General features: G+C 39.0%; 1 long non-coding RNA gene across 7 annotated transcripts in view; it reads right to left on the reverse strand.

Annotated features, from left to right (window-relative positions):
* LOC135451883 (uncharacterized) overlaps positions 1 to 12904 on the reverse strand; it is a 158918-nt gene that overhangs the window by 65117 nt on the left and 80897 nt on the right. For 5 of the 7 annotated variants that reach the window (XR_010441453.1, XR_010441454.1, XR_010441457.1 and 2 more), the window contains one exon: positions 11627 to 11801. The exons of 1 other annotated variant lie outside the window; for it this stretch is intronic. This is a non-coding gene — a long non-coding RNA (uncharacterized LOC135451883). Of the gene's footprint in view, positions 1 to 11568; positions 11802 to 12904 lie in introns of all 7 variants that reach the window. One more of the 7 variants, XR_010441452.1, reaches the window with a different exon arrangement.

A 12904-nucleotide genomic window follows, 5' to 3' on the forward strand; every position in this document is an offset into this window, starting at 1 on the left:
TGAAATTACTGTTTCACCATGAGTCTCTCACTCACTGAAAAAAAAAAGCAGTAATGTTCAAAATGTTAAAAAATTTAAATGAATTTTTCTATTTCAAATAAATATAAGCATCCTATCAGCATTGCTTAAGCAAAATGAAGAGTGGATGGAAGCTGCAAGACAGTTCCCATAATAAGACTGTGTTTGATGCCATAGAGGTATGGGAACACTAGATGGCAATAACTACTGTACATGTATCTTTAAATACAAATTTACTCCTGTTACAATATTGTCAATAGTGAAGCTTTTAAGGCAATATTGTTTAGAAGGTCCCATACTGCATCTCCAAAAAAATACAAACACAGGAAAAAATCCACAATCACAACCTACCCCCCAAAAGATACAAGCTATGGACTAGGGAGGTTTTTAGTATTTTTTCAAACCAAGCCAGATTACCTCAAAGGATTAGCCTTCAATTCAGGTTTCTACAATATTTCACAGTAACTTCTATATGAATATGAATCAAGTCAGTATCTTTGTTACAAGATTCAAAAGTTACTGCAGCAGAAAAGACATAAAGGTCAGAAGTAGAAAACGTTGCTTAAGTGTTGTCATTCCTGATTAGTTATCCTGAATGTTTATTTTAGCTTTTTGCTCGTAAAGCAAATGCATAGAATGCAAAAGCATCACAAAATAATAATGATTGTTCATTAAGATAATACTTTTTAAGGATGTTAGTAACAATAATAATTTTTTTAAAAAGAGCACTTTGCAACTTTGTTATTCATCATCAGGATATCCAAGGGACTTGATAAGTATCAGGTAATGGATTTCATTTAGGAATCTGTATTAAAAGTTTGAATAACTCAAAATCCCATGGTAAACACCTTGCATCAGACTACAAGTCTGATGAGAAACCAAAAACCCTGTAGATTGTTTGTAAGGTAGAAACATTAAAATGCAGAAACTCATATCAGCGTGTTGAGAAACGTGTCTCCAAGTGAGTTAACTGCTGTTTCACCCTGACAGTATTTAGGAATCCCGGCCATGGACCAGGGTCCTGCAGGAAACTGTGCAGCTACCAGAGGAGTGTCCTTCCACACACCTTACAATCTGGTCCCCAAGCTTGGCTTCAGCTGTGTGACATTGTCAATTAGAGCTACTCACTTGTCCACTCCAAGTTGTTCCAGCTCCTTCTAGAGAGAACTAAGGCATTTCCAGAGTGATTTAACCCAATATCTGGGTTACCTGGAAGAGCCAGGTTCGAGATAGCTATCTTCCCCACTGAGGAAATTTATACTTCGTTAATTTTAAAGACTGCACACCTAGGGATGCATCTCACCCTAGTTTTCCTTGCAAGATATATCCAGCAAGAGCACAGTGAGCCCTGGATGGGGGAGCAGGGCTGGGAGGGCCAGGGCAAGGCGGTGCCGCTGGCCACGGCACAGCCAGAGCCGCGCAGCCCCTCCATCCCGGCACAGCCACCCGCACGGAGCCTGGACAGGCAGGGGACAGAGCAGGAATGCAATCTGTGATGGCACATCCAGGGAGCAGCGCTGTGCCCGCTGCCTCCAGCCGGTCCGGGGATTCAGCCTGCGGGACCTCGAACGAAGGATCGGGATCTGGATAGGGATCGGAGCGCTCCCAACTGCGGCCTTGCAGCGCCACCTGCCGGGCCCGCCGGGCAGCGCACCGCGTTTGTGTTTTGGAAGCAATGGGATTCAATTGAAATCTGCAGAATACCCTGAGAAAATAAAATTACTCTGCTTCCTGCACGGATCTACCTCGAATCAGGTGCATCTGTTTAATTGTAAGATAAATAAAAATAAGAGGGATCTGCATCAACTTTTATTTTCTTCAAAAAATAATTAAATCTCACAAACTAATTAATCTTTGCTGATTGCAGCTATTACCTATAAAACAAAGGCTAGAATAATTGTTCAAATTATGATTAAACTTAAGGAAAACTGTCTTTTAGTCAGAAACTGTAATTAAATGTGTGTCTAACATACCTACGAAGACAATGGTCAGTTTAAATACACACTTATGTGTTTTCCAGCCACCTACAGCTGTGTCATTAATGCTTATAGTCGGCCACATCAGTATTTACTAGACCCAGGCCTGGGGAACTTCCTTGGCTCAGCACTTGTGAGCAGACCACTCCACTGCCACCTGATTTCTGCAGAAGCTCTCCTGCCTCCCTGCTGCACCGCAACTCTTGTCATGTACAAACCCAAGCAATGCACAAACCTTCCCATGAGATGTGGCAAGGAAGGAGGAGGAGTTCAATCTGAACTCCCCCTTTCAGAAACACTTTAAACTCATAAGGTACAGTTTTGCTTTTCCAAATGACTATTTATTAGAACACAATAAAACTCATCACTTTCAGTTGACTGCTCTTCTCTTCTAAGAAAACCAGCAAAACCAAACACGGATGAAAACAGAAAGGGAAAAAGGAGAGGAAAAAGAAACTTCACTTCACCAGTATGTTTGTCAAACTGGTTTTTAAATAATGGAGAAAAGATTTCTTTCCATTCTGATCCTTCCTTCATACCAAAAAATCCCAAACAGGTCTATATATTAGGATAGACATTTATGTTGTAGGCTATAAAGCAAAGTTTTGCAATCAGTCAATAACTGAAAGTGAGATCAGCAAAGAAACATTTAGATGACTGTTTCAATTTTGTCTCACTGCCTGTAATGCAGACATAAAAAAAAATTACAAAAAATAAAATAGCACTATGATACAGAAGCAGATATCCTAAACGCATGCAAAAATGTCTTACACAATTTTCTATGTGTATCAGTTACATATGTTGTCTAGAGATGCTAGAACCCAAATAATTCTGGGATAATAATTATCTGAAATCTGCTGCAGTCCCACACAGGACAGAAAACTCCTCACCATCTACGATGGGATGTGGGGCTTTCCCAGCTCCAGGTGCCTCAGTCCCTGGCTGCCAGAGAAAATCAGCTCAGACCAATCTAGGACTGAGGCAATGGCACTGATGGTTTGCTCCTTTCTGTGTCTATTATCCACACCCAAACCTTCATTTCACAAAGAAAATAATATTTTCTGCTAATTCTCTCAAGGTCTGAAAGTCATTAGGGACTGCCATCATCATAGTGAAAGCAAGGTTAACAATCCTTATATTATCAGAAAGGGAAACCAGCTCTGCTTCCAGTACCTGTAGGCTTTGTAGTCTGAAAGGAATTCTAAAGCACCTTTAAGTACATGGATAGAGGAAAATAGGTGGCTCTCAGAATACAATGTGGGACAGTTTCAATGAGGAAAAAAGAGTTTTGTTGCCCTAAGTTGACTATCACACAAGGAATCCAGAAAAAAACAACAGGAGAAGTGTTATTTATTTCCATAATTCCTGACATGTGACATCAGTAAGTGTCACCTGTTAAACAGATTGCACCAAACAAACAGATAAAGAAAAGTAACAGCAAGAACAACTGTGATTTCCAGAGTTCCAATAATGTTCACATCTGCAGCAGGAACTCTACTGAAGTATTTTCTGTCATCTCTGCTTAAAATTAAACTTCACTTTGCAATTCCTATTTTCAAAATTTTCTCTCCGAAAATAATGCTGGTCAGAGAAAGCAAACAAATTTTCTAATGTCCAGAGACAGAAATTTTGCACCATGAAATGGCTTCTCTCCTTTTCTCAGAGCTTCATTTTGTAAGTTGCCAAATCAGGTGAGACAAGATGGTGGGGGAAAGGTATGAAATGAACGCAGAAATGCAGAATATTTCTGCCATTCACAGAAAACCAAATTATTTTCAGTTGGGGGAAAGAATCTTAGGAAAAATAGACTCCAGAGGCTGGGTTTATATCTTTCTCCTTGATTTGCACTGTGCTGTCAGAAGGGGCAAAGACACCTCTAGGAAAACTGCCTGGACAGAGCCTGACAGCTTAACCTTTTCCCTGTATTTTCCATGTCTTGGTTTACTGATAGCATGTCTGTACTTACAGCAGCAGCACCACCTTCAAGGCCCTGGTTTAGGAAGCCTCGATCAGCATTTCCTCAGCACAGAAAATGGCTCCAAATGAGAGCCTGCCTCAATCAGGAGCAGGCAGGGCCCGCTGAAAGCAAAGGCTCCCTGAGCAGCAGGCAGCGCTGGGAGCACAATGGAGCTGAGACCAGAGCCTGCACCTCGCTCCCTGCCAGCCACCCTTTCCTGCAGCACACCAAAGAGACCCACTGGAGTCAATGAAAAGGTTTCCATGGAAATCAATGAGGTCTCAGTAAGGCTGTAAAGATGCATCATTAATTTTTTCAGCCTCACTCTCACACACATCCATTCCCTCTCTAATATCAATTCTTATACTATTTATATAACTCAGGATCTAATCAAGACGTGTGCTCCTACTTGCTGGGAGCTGAAAAGATCATGCTGATTTGTTACTTATTTTTTAATATTTAGGAGGTACCCGGTTACACTGTGGATGTGGGCTCCAGGAGAGCCTGCACAGAGACACTGAGAAGCAGAGAAGCATTTGGATATCGGCACACAAGAACTTTTACATCCAAAGACCTATCACATAGTTGCCAGAGCAGAAATTGCTTAAAGCCTAGATCAGTAGAATTTAAATATTTCAATCACTCTATTAATAATACCCAGGAGAAGACCTAATTTTTTTGTTGGCTAATACAAATCTCATTTACAAAAACCAAAAGGACAGCATTGATAAGCATCTTCCCTCTAAACATTAAATAGTTAAAAAACAATTTAAAAGCCCCTCTCTTTTCTGCTTATACAACACTGCTTTGTTAAAACAAAGCTTCTTCAGGAAAATGTCCATAAAGTTGTTGGTTTATTGCTTCTGCTCCTTTTTAAATTCACTGCTGCTAGTATAAATAAAAGAGTTGAGAAGCATGGAAATTAATAACTGCAGAAGCTGTGAGGTGCTAATGGCATTGTATTTCACTAGACTAAAATGTGGGCAACATAGACTGTAATAGTATTGCAAAGTACAGCACAAACTATAAGAAAAGATTTTAAATTATTTACCTTTCTACTTCAGCACAAATGTCCTATAACCAATTATCATGAGATATTACCTAGAAATTAACCAGTCATCTTGTGTTTCTATCTCCAGATTTACAATTAGTAATGCTATTAATGTGGATCCTGTACTTAGCATCACTAATTACATTGCTATGAACTAATGGTGTTAAAAATAGCAATAGCCATCAACTACCAATTAATGCTTAATGAGAGCGAATAAACCCTGGCATTGTAATGAATTTCCAAATTATTGTTTCTCATGTGTCTCTTGAAATCATACCAAAATGTGTGCAACCTATGAAGGCAAGCAGTGAATAAAAAGCATATTTATCACAACATTTTGAACAGGAACAATAGGAAAATGTTTAAGGATTAATCTATACCTTTCAGGCAAGTAAACAGCCAAACAGAGATACACTTTTACAGGTAAGCACTCAAATTCTTACAAAGGTTAAAAATTCAGTGGTCATTGAGTTGTTTAACTGTTGCAGCCTTAAGCAGAGCAGGGCAAGAGCCTAAAACACAGGAAGGCTGTGAATTCTGTAAATAGCATTAATAAACTGCTTTTGTGTTGAACTGTTGGAGTAGAGAGTAACACTCACTTTTTCCACACCAAACAGGTTTTGTTCTTTGAAATACTATGGTAAGCAAGACAGAAAACTACCCCCATCCCCTGCATCATAAAATATAGCAGGTGTTGTTTACTCCAGAATCATTGAGAAGTTAGAATCCACTTTAAGCCATAAAACCTGGATTTGTAGCCCCTTGTTGGAAAGAAATAAAGATCCACTACAGGTCTGATCTCTGGAGCACAATAAGAGGCCAGGATAGAACCAGGGCTGGAAGTTGAAGGCAGAGAACAGCAAGGAGAAGAGTAGACAGGAACAAGAAGAAAGAATACTGAAAGCAAGAGGGAAATTCTGGGAGAAAAGCTGGGAGATTCAAAAGAGATCATTGTTTAGCAGGACAAACTAAACTAGATATACACTGAAATATCTATGCAGTGTTTGTCTGACACAACCTCAGAATTGTGGGTTTACTGTGGCTCCCTAACAGGCGTACACACTCACTGGGAGCCCTGGTACACAACTGCAGTTAAAATGAAGCATCCACATTGCAAAGCAACAACAGGTAAGGAAACAAATATTGCTAAAATGGGAAAGGTCATCTTTCTGGGAAGGAGCCAGTTGGATACAATCTGTGGAATGACTGACCCTTGGAACTGAAACTCAGCCACAGGGGGATCACCCTTAATGCAAACTTTGAGAGTTGAGAGAGATGAGATAAGAGCAGTGAGTGAATAAAGGCAGAAGGAGCACAAAATTGAACAGCTTCACTCAAAAATGTAAGTATGGGCATAGGATAAAGGATGGGAAGATCAAACATTCTACAGTCACAGCCCACCTAGAGGAGCCACTGAGAGGCACAGCAACTCCCTCCCTGCAGGGATGTGTGGGCAAAGGGACCTGGGGAGAACAGGGCTGGGTTCTCTCATGCTCTGCAGGGCAAAGGCAGCCTGGGGACACCAGGAGCAGCTCTTTCTTCCATGGAGCAGTGTCCTGGTGAGATCCAGCCTCACAGCTCCACATGCCAAGCTGGGGGAGCAGCCCAGGCAAGGTGCTCTGTCAGAACAAGCTTTCCTGGGGGATCCTCCTTCAAGTGTTCCATTGTTCACCTGACAATGTAATTTTTGTCATATTTGCTCACTACCTCTGTGCCCAGCTTTGATTGGAAATAAATCCTAGAAATTCCAGATATCTTCCTAACTGTGTAATCTCATGAACACATGCTGGGACAACTGTAAAAAGGCAGCAGCTACCACTGGGAAGCAGCTCCATGTTTCCTGGCTTATTTTGCATGGAAGAGCAGTTACACAATTCTATACAATGAAGGCCTTACTCATTGTTTACTTTCTTACCCTGGTTCACTTATAACAAAATTGAGTACTGGAAGATTCACTATTCACTTTTTATATCCATCCATTGAATACTAGAAGATTCACTATTCACTTTTTAAATCCACCCTTCTAGTTTCCCTACTAACAGAATTCTATCTCAGTATCCTAACAACATTAAGACAGTATATAGTTATGGTAGGATCTTCATGCCACTCAGTGTAAACCTGTCAACAGTTCTTGAAAATAAGAAAGATCCCCTCCATACCAAGATTATTCTTCCTTTTTCTCATCTTTCTTCATCAGCAATATCAAATTCTAAAAGTATTAAGAGTACTCTAGTACTAAAGCAAACAAGCAAAATTAGACCTCTTTTTATAGAACCCCAGTAATTTTGATCTGAAATGATTCTCAAATATTGGAATTGAAATGTTTTCTTACACCTTGGCTCTTCATAAGTCTTTGGCCTAAACCAGTGTTACTATTCAATTCTACCTGCTTCAATTACTTCTTCAAAAATAGGCATCAATAACACCTTTGCACAAGAAATTGAAATGCACTTGTCTGAGGTGATGTTTAGTACAAGACACTTAAATTTCCTGCACTTTTAAAGGTTTAGCCATGGTAACTTTAAGTCAGGCACCAGAACTAAGAATTCTCATTCAAACCTGCAGCAATCCCCATCTTTTTTCACCAAAAGCATCAATCTCCTGTGCCTCCATGGTGGGAAAACAGGCTTTTTCTGATGTATTACAAAGGATTCAGAGCAGAACTGATAGTATACAGCTGGGATATTCTGGGAACACATGTTGGGAACACATGCTGGGATTCTGGGAACAGCAGGGAACACACATGTAGATTGACAAGCACTGTGGTTAGTTTATATGGTTCAGGGCAAATACTCAAAGCAAGTTTGCATAACCATGCCCAGCTCCAGACTCCACGCTCAGGCAGAGCTCGCTGCTGGGCACCATGTTAGAGATCATGCCTCTGCTTCTGAGATCAAACAATTAATTTTGAAACTTAGCTGCTCTTTTAAAGTATCTGAAAAGTATGTCAGAGCTTAAATATCTACAGCCCTAGCATAATTCTTGGAAGTAGATTTGTGGTTTTCGTTCACACTGCATATATTTGTTTCATTGATAATGGGATATTTTTAATACAAATAGATTAAGTCTTTGCTTTTTTTCATTTCTTCAAAGTCCTATTTTTCTGTGGTTTTTCTGTTTTTCCACTTACAAGCCAATTTCAGTTTATTGTCAGGCATTTATAGTCAAACTTAGAAATGCAGAGATTTTTTTTCTGTTTTCCACTGGCTCCATCATATGGTGATCTTTTTCTTCAGGATCACTTTCCTGAACTAAGTTCCTTTGAAAAGAGCTCCTAGTCAGAATATTTGTGAAAGGACTTCAAAATAGTGAAGATTATCTGTATAAAATGAGATGCTAAGGCCATGAAAAAATTGTGAATAAAGTTGCTGAAGTATTCACCATCACACAGACACATTCAAATTTTCAATTCATCTGTATATGATAATCAAAAAACCCAAAAATCAACTGGCCCTGTAAATTTGGCTGTGAGTATATTCTGCTTCACCAAAAAACCAATAACAAGAACCTACAAAAAAACCTCAAAACAAAACAGTGAAAACAAAAACAACGAAAAAATCCCAATGAATTTATCTTTCTATAAAAGAAAATAAATGACAACTTGAAGCCTTTGCCACCTCCTTCACAAGTATAAAGGAAATGAAGTCTAAATAACAATGCAAAACTACTACCTGCATTCAAACTGACTAATTGAAGATTGATAACATTAAATGATCCATAGTCAAACAAATAAGAAAGTTCTTCTAAGTTTAAATTCTCATTTCTGTCACATTTTCTCAGTATCTTGACAAAATATTTCTGGGAACACTTCTCTAGTCTGTTCACTAAGGGTGAGATAATAAGCAATTTATCTGTATTAGTCCCATGTCAGCAGAGATTAATTTTGTTGTTCTTTATTTTTTAGTAATAAAGAATAAATTAGAATTATTAAAGCCAGGTTGTATGGTTACAGAGTTTATTATGCAATCAATAAAGTTAATATATCCAAATACATCCAAACCTTCAATTTCTAAAGAATATTAAAAGATACTGAAATGTGGGTCCCAATTGCTCAGCTTCTGACATTAGTGCCACAAAATTTCCTCCTACTTATTCTTCTTAATATCACTGAAGATGATTGCAGAACTCAGTGTAGAATCCATTTTTACTGATACATTTGAAACTTTTCTTTGACACAAAACAACCTTCTACACATAGTAAGGTTTTGTTACACAATTACACAATTGTGTGTTACACAACCCAAAATTTATTTATACATTAAGAAACATCTCAAATTTATGAGAACACATATAATCCAATATCTAGCAGTTTTACTTGCCAAAAGTCCCACATGCCTGAGTTGGCTCAGACATGGCAAAGCACTTAGGCCTGGGAGATGTTATTCTGTGTGTGAATGCAGCAAGCAGCAGTCTCATAACACAGGAGTCCTGCTCATTAGTGCTTGTGAGAGATGTGCACTCAGTTTGTTAACTCTCAAACCAGGTAATGCATACACTGCAATTGTATTAACGAAAAAGATTTTCTGGAGAGCTCCAGATCCCACAAATGCAAATTCCATATAAGTTTGAATTCTGTATAAGAATCTGCTCAGTATAAGCCCAGAGTTCTGTCATGAGCTGAGTGTACACTCTGACCCTCACACCACATATCCAGCTCTCAGCCATTGCACTTCCAACTTTTTCTTTGTTTTCTACAGCACAAGACTACTACACGAGGAAAAATGTACATGTTTATTTTCCAATTCATCTGTATATGACAACGTCCCCATCCAGTGTGACAAGGTGTAATGACTTACTAACACCAGGTGGTGCTCTCTTCTTATTAAACAGCTCCAAGCCTGGTTTACAGCCTGCGGCACTGTTCTCGAGAACTCCAACCAGTTTTCAGAGGCACTTTTCCCCCAAAAACAGAAATTTTATATCAGAAATTTAAATAAGTACTTAAGCAATTTCTTTCTTTTCCCCAAAAAGTATTTTGCTGAATGAAATGAAATTTCTCACTGCATTTATCAGTTGTCCTATCATAGGTCTGCCTGCAGATCTCCCACGGCACCTTCAGTCTCCTCTGCTGGTGTCTCTCGTGCAGCCCACCAGCTGGATGTCACCAGGACTTAAGGCTCTCAAAGGAGATACACAAGCTCTTTTCTCAGAGGCTGCTAAAAACCCCAACGATATCTATTTCTTAGCTCTGTATCAAGTGGTAAAAGATAATCCCTCAGAGACCCTTTATGAACAAGGTTTCCTCAGCACTCTCAGTTTCCATTATGAAAATCTAAACACCAGATTAACTCCAACCCAGACATTGTATTACAGATCCAACAGTGGGTTTTTCCCTATTTGTGTTACTAATAATATGTATCAGTACTACAGCTTTTCCATCTCTCTCCTAGGAAAAGAGGCTTTCATTGCCAGAACTTCCAAATCAGCTCCAAAAATATCAATCATACTTCTGTCCATCAAAACATGGGCATGTGCAGCACTTGCAGATGGAAAACCAGAGCAAAACAAAGTAATCCCACTTGCTCTTTACAGAAGGCTTTCTTTCAGATGAAAATTAATATTCAGAGCAAGCTCAACCATATGTTTTGCCCAGGTTTTTATTTTTTAGGGTTATGTATTTGCCTAGAAGCAACAAAATGGACACACCAATGACAGAGGTCGGTCACATACAGGAGGACTCTGAAACTCTTTGGGTTCCAGTGTGGTTCAGATCCATACAAACCCTTGCATCACCTTGGAGCAGTCACAGCCTTTTATTCGGTACACCCAAAATCACAGGTGACAAACTAATTCCCAGTCTCTTACAGGTCATCCTGACCTTGGGAATACTGGCCATCTGTGGGAACCTCTCAGAACTGCAGGAAGCAAATTACACAGGAACACCTTGTTAACTATATGAAAATCAGTGCATCTAATCCCTTGAGCAGACATAGTGGTGGAAATTTCCTACTAAAAACTGCATCCTTGCCCTGAGAAAAAGTGTATGCTGCATAGTGGCTGACTACCTTTTCCATCACCTCCATAAATTTCATGGCAAACTAGAGACAGTGGAAATCCCAAAGCATAAAATGAGCACGATAAACATTTTCTCCTCTCTTCCTTAGAAGTGCACCATAAGAATAGTAAGCATATGGGAAATTAGTTAACTTATAAAGACCTGTGTTACATAAACATCTCTTTAATCAGATTACTCTGGTGCCACAGGATTGTGCCGTGTTTTATTTCCTCAAAGGACACGCTGTTCGGTTACTATAGCATTTCTGTATCTGGATTAATTAGAAACGGAAATGTGGATACAATTAAGTTTGAAATTAAACATTCTGTGTAGGAGGGAAGATAATCACTGCTTTAGAATGATCTGGCTGCTCCAACCTGTGAAGTATCAAGCTATTCTCTCAATTAATTGGAAGAGTACTGCATGTTCTCAGAGCCAGCTAACCGTGGCACTCTGTACATATTGCTCTGCACATATTGCTTCTCTGACCTATTATTTGACCTGCATTACTCGATGAGAATAATATTAATTAATGTCCCTACACAACTCTTGATGTCAAGCATAGTACTTACACTTTTAAATTACTCTGGTCTGTTTGCACCTCTTCCTCTGGCTGCCCTGGATTCTCACCTGCTTGTTCATCAGCACATCCTGAACAAGGAAACTGAGGTGTGGGTGAATTCAGGCAAAGTTCTCCTCTGCTTCACAGCAGAATTTATTATACAGTTTGATTTCCATGAAGAAGAGTCTTCATAAACAGGATTTTCTCTCAAAACAGGAAAAAGACAAGTCCTCTTCCCCAGTCCTGCCACACATTGAAAAAGAATGTGTGAAAAGTGACCCAAGACCTTAGGGAGTGGGCTAGTATTGATCCAATTCTGTGCACATTAATATCAATTTTTCTCTCAAAAGAGTCGAATAAACTTTATGCTTTATCTTAACATTCTTAGGGCTGCAGCAATAAGAACTTAATGTATCTCAGGTGGGCCATCAGCAATACACACAGATCTCATGATCCAGTAGGACAGAATTCTGACTCTGTGGGAAATCTTAAAGTTCATTATCTAAATGCCTGCTTCCCTTTCACCTTCTGACCAGCTGTGACAATAGGGAGTTTAGATTCTCTCCACATCCAAATATAGAGGAAAAGAACTGATCCATAGGGTTGAGAGAGAATGTACAGATTGTGTAGTGTTCAGATTCAAGGCAGTAAGGCAAATTTCTTCCAAATAATACTGGTGGAGATATTCACACTAAAATGCACAAGGAAAGCAGGGTTCTGCAAATGAACTGTGCAAGTAACAGTTCATTGGGAAATTCAGAACCATCAAAGCAAAGAGCATTTCTTCCTGTGCATAGACAGAGATCAGCTCTGTTCAACGGGTCAAGAAAAGAAGTCACTGTTGTGTGCATTATAATTGAAATACCAGAGTAGGTGAGGGCTAAAAGACCCCAAAACAGGATAATGAAAAGCACAAACTAAATTTACACAAGCTCTCCTTAGAAAGGCTTCATGTGGAATTATAGCTCAAAGTTGAAATCTGATTTTCACGTTTTAGAGTATCCACTGCAGACATGCAAGTAAAACCAACAAATAATAAAAGACAATGGAAAATTATCCAAACTGTGTAATTAGAACAACCCTGATCTTCTTATTGCCAAGCCCTTGGCTTTAACTACTAGACCACATGGTTCACACCCTAATTAATGCATAAATTCAATGTTATAAAAATTTCCAAATCTTCTTTTCTTTTTTTTTTTTTTTTTAGTAAAGCTGAGATGGAGATTTCCAGTGTCAAGCAATTAGAAGTGTCTTAATCCACTCAGATACTTTCTACAAGGCTTAGCATATGGCAAGTACACTTTCCAGTCTTCTTATTTGGCTTATTGCTCTTATTTTCATTTGTG

The sequence above is a fragment of the Zonotrichia leucophrys genome, chromosome 9 (assembly GCF_028769735.1).
Source record: "Zonotrichia leucophrys gambelii isolate GWCS_2022_RI chromosome 9, RI_Zleu_2.0, whole genome shotgun sequence".
Lineage (NCBI taxonomy): Eukaryota > Metazoa > Chordata > Aves > Passeriformes > Passerellidae > Zonotrichia > Zonotrichia leucophrys.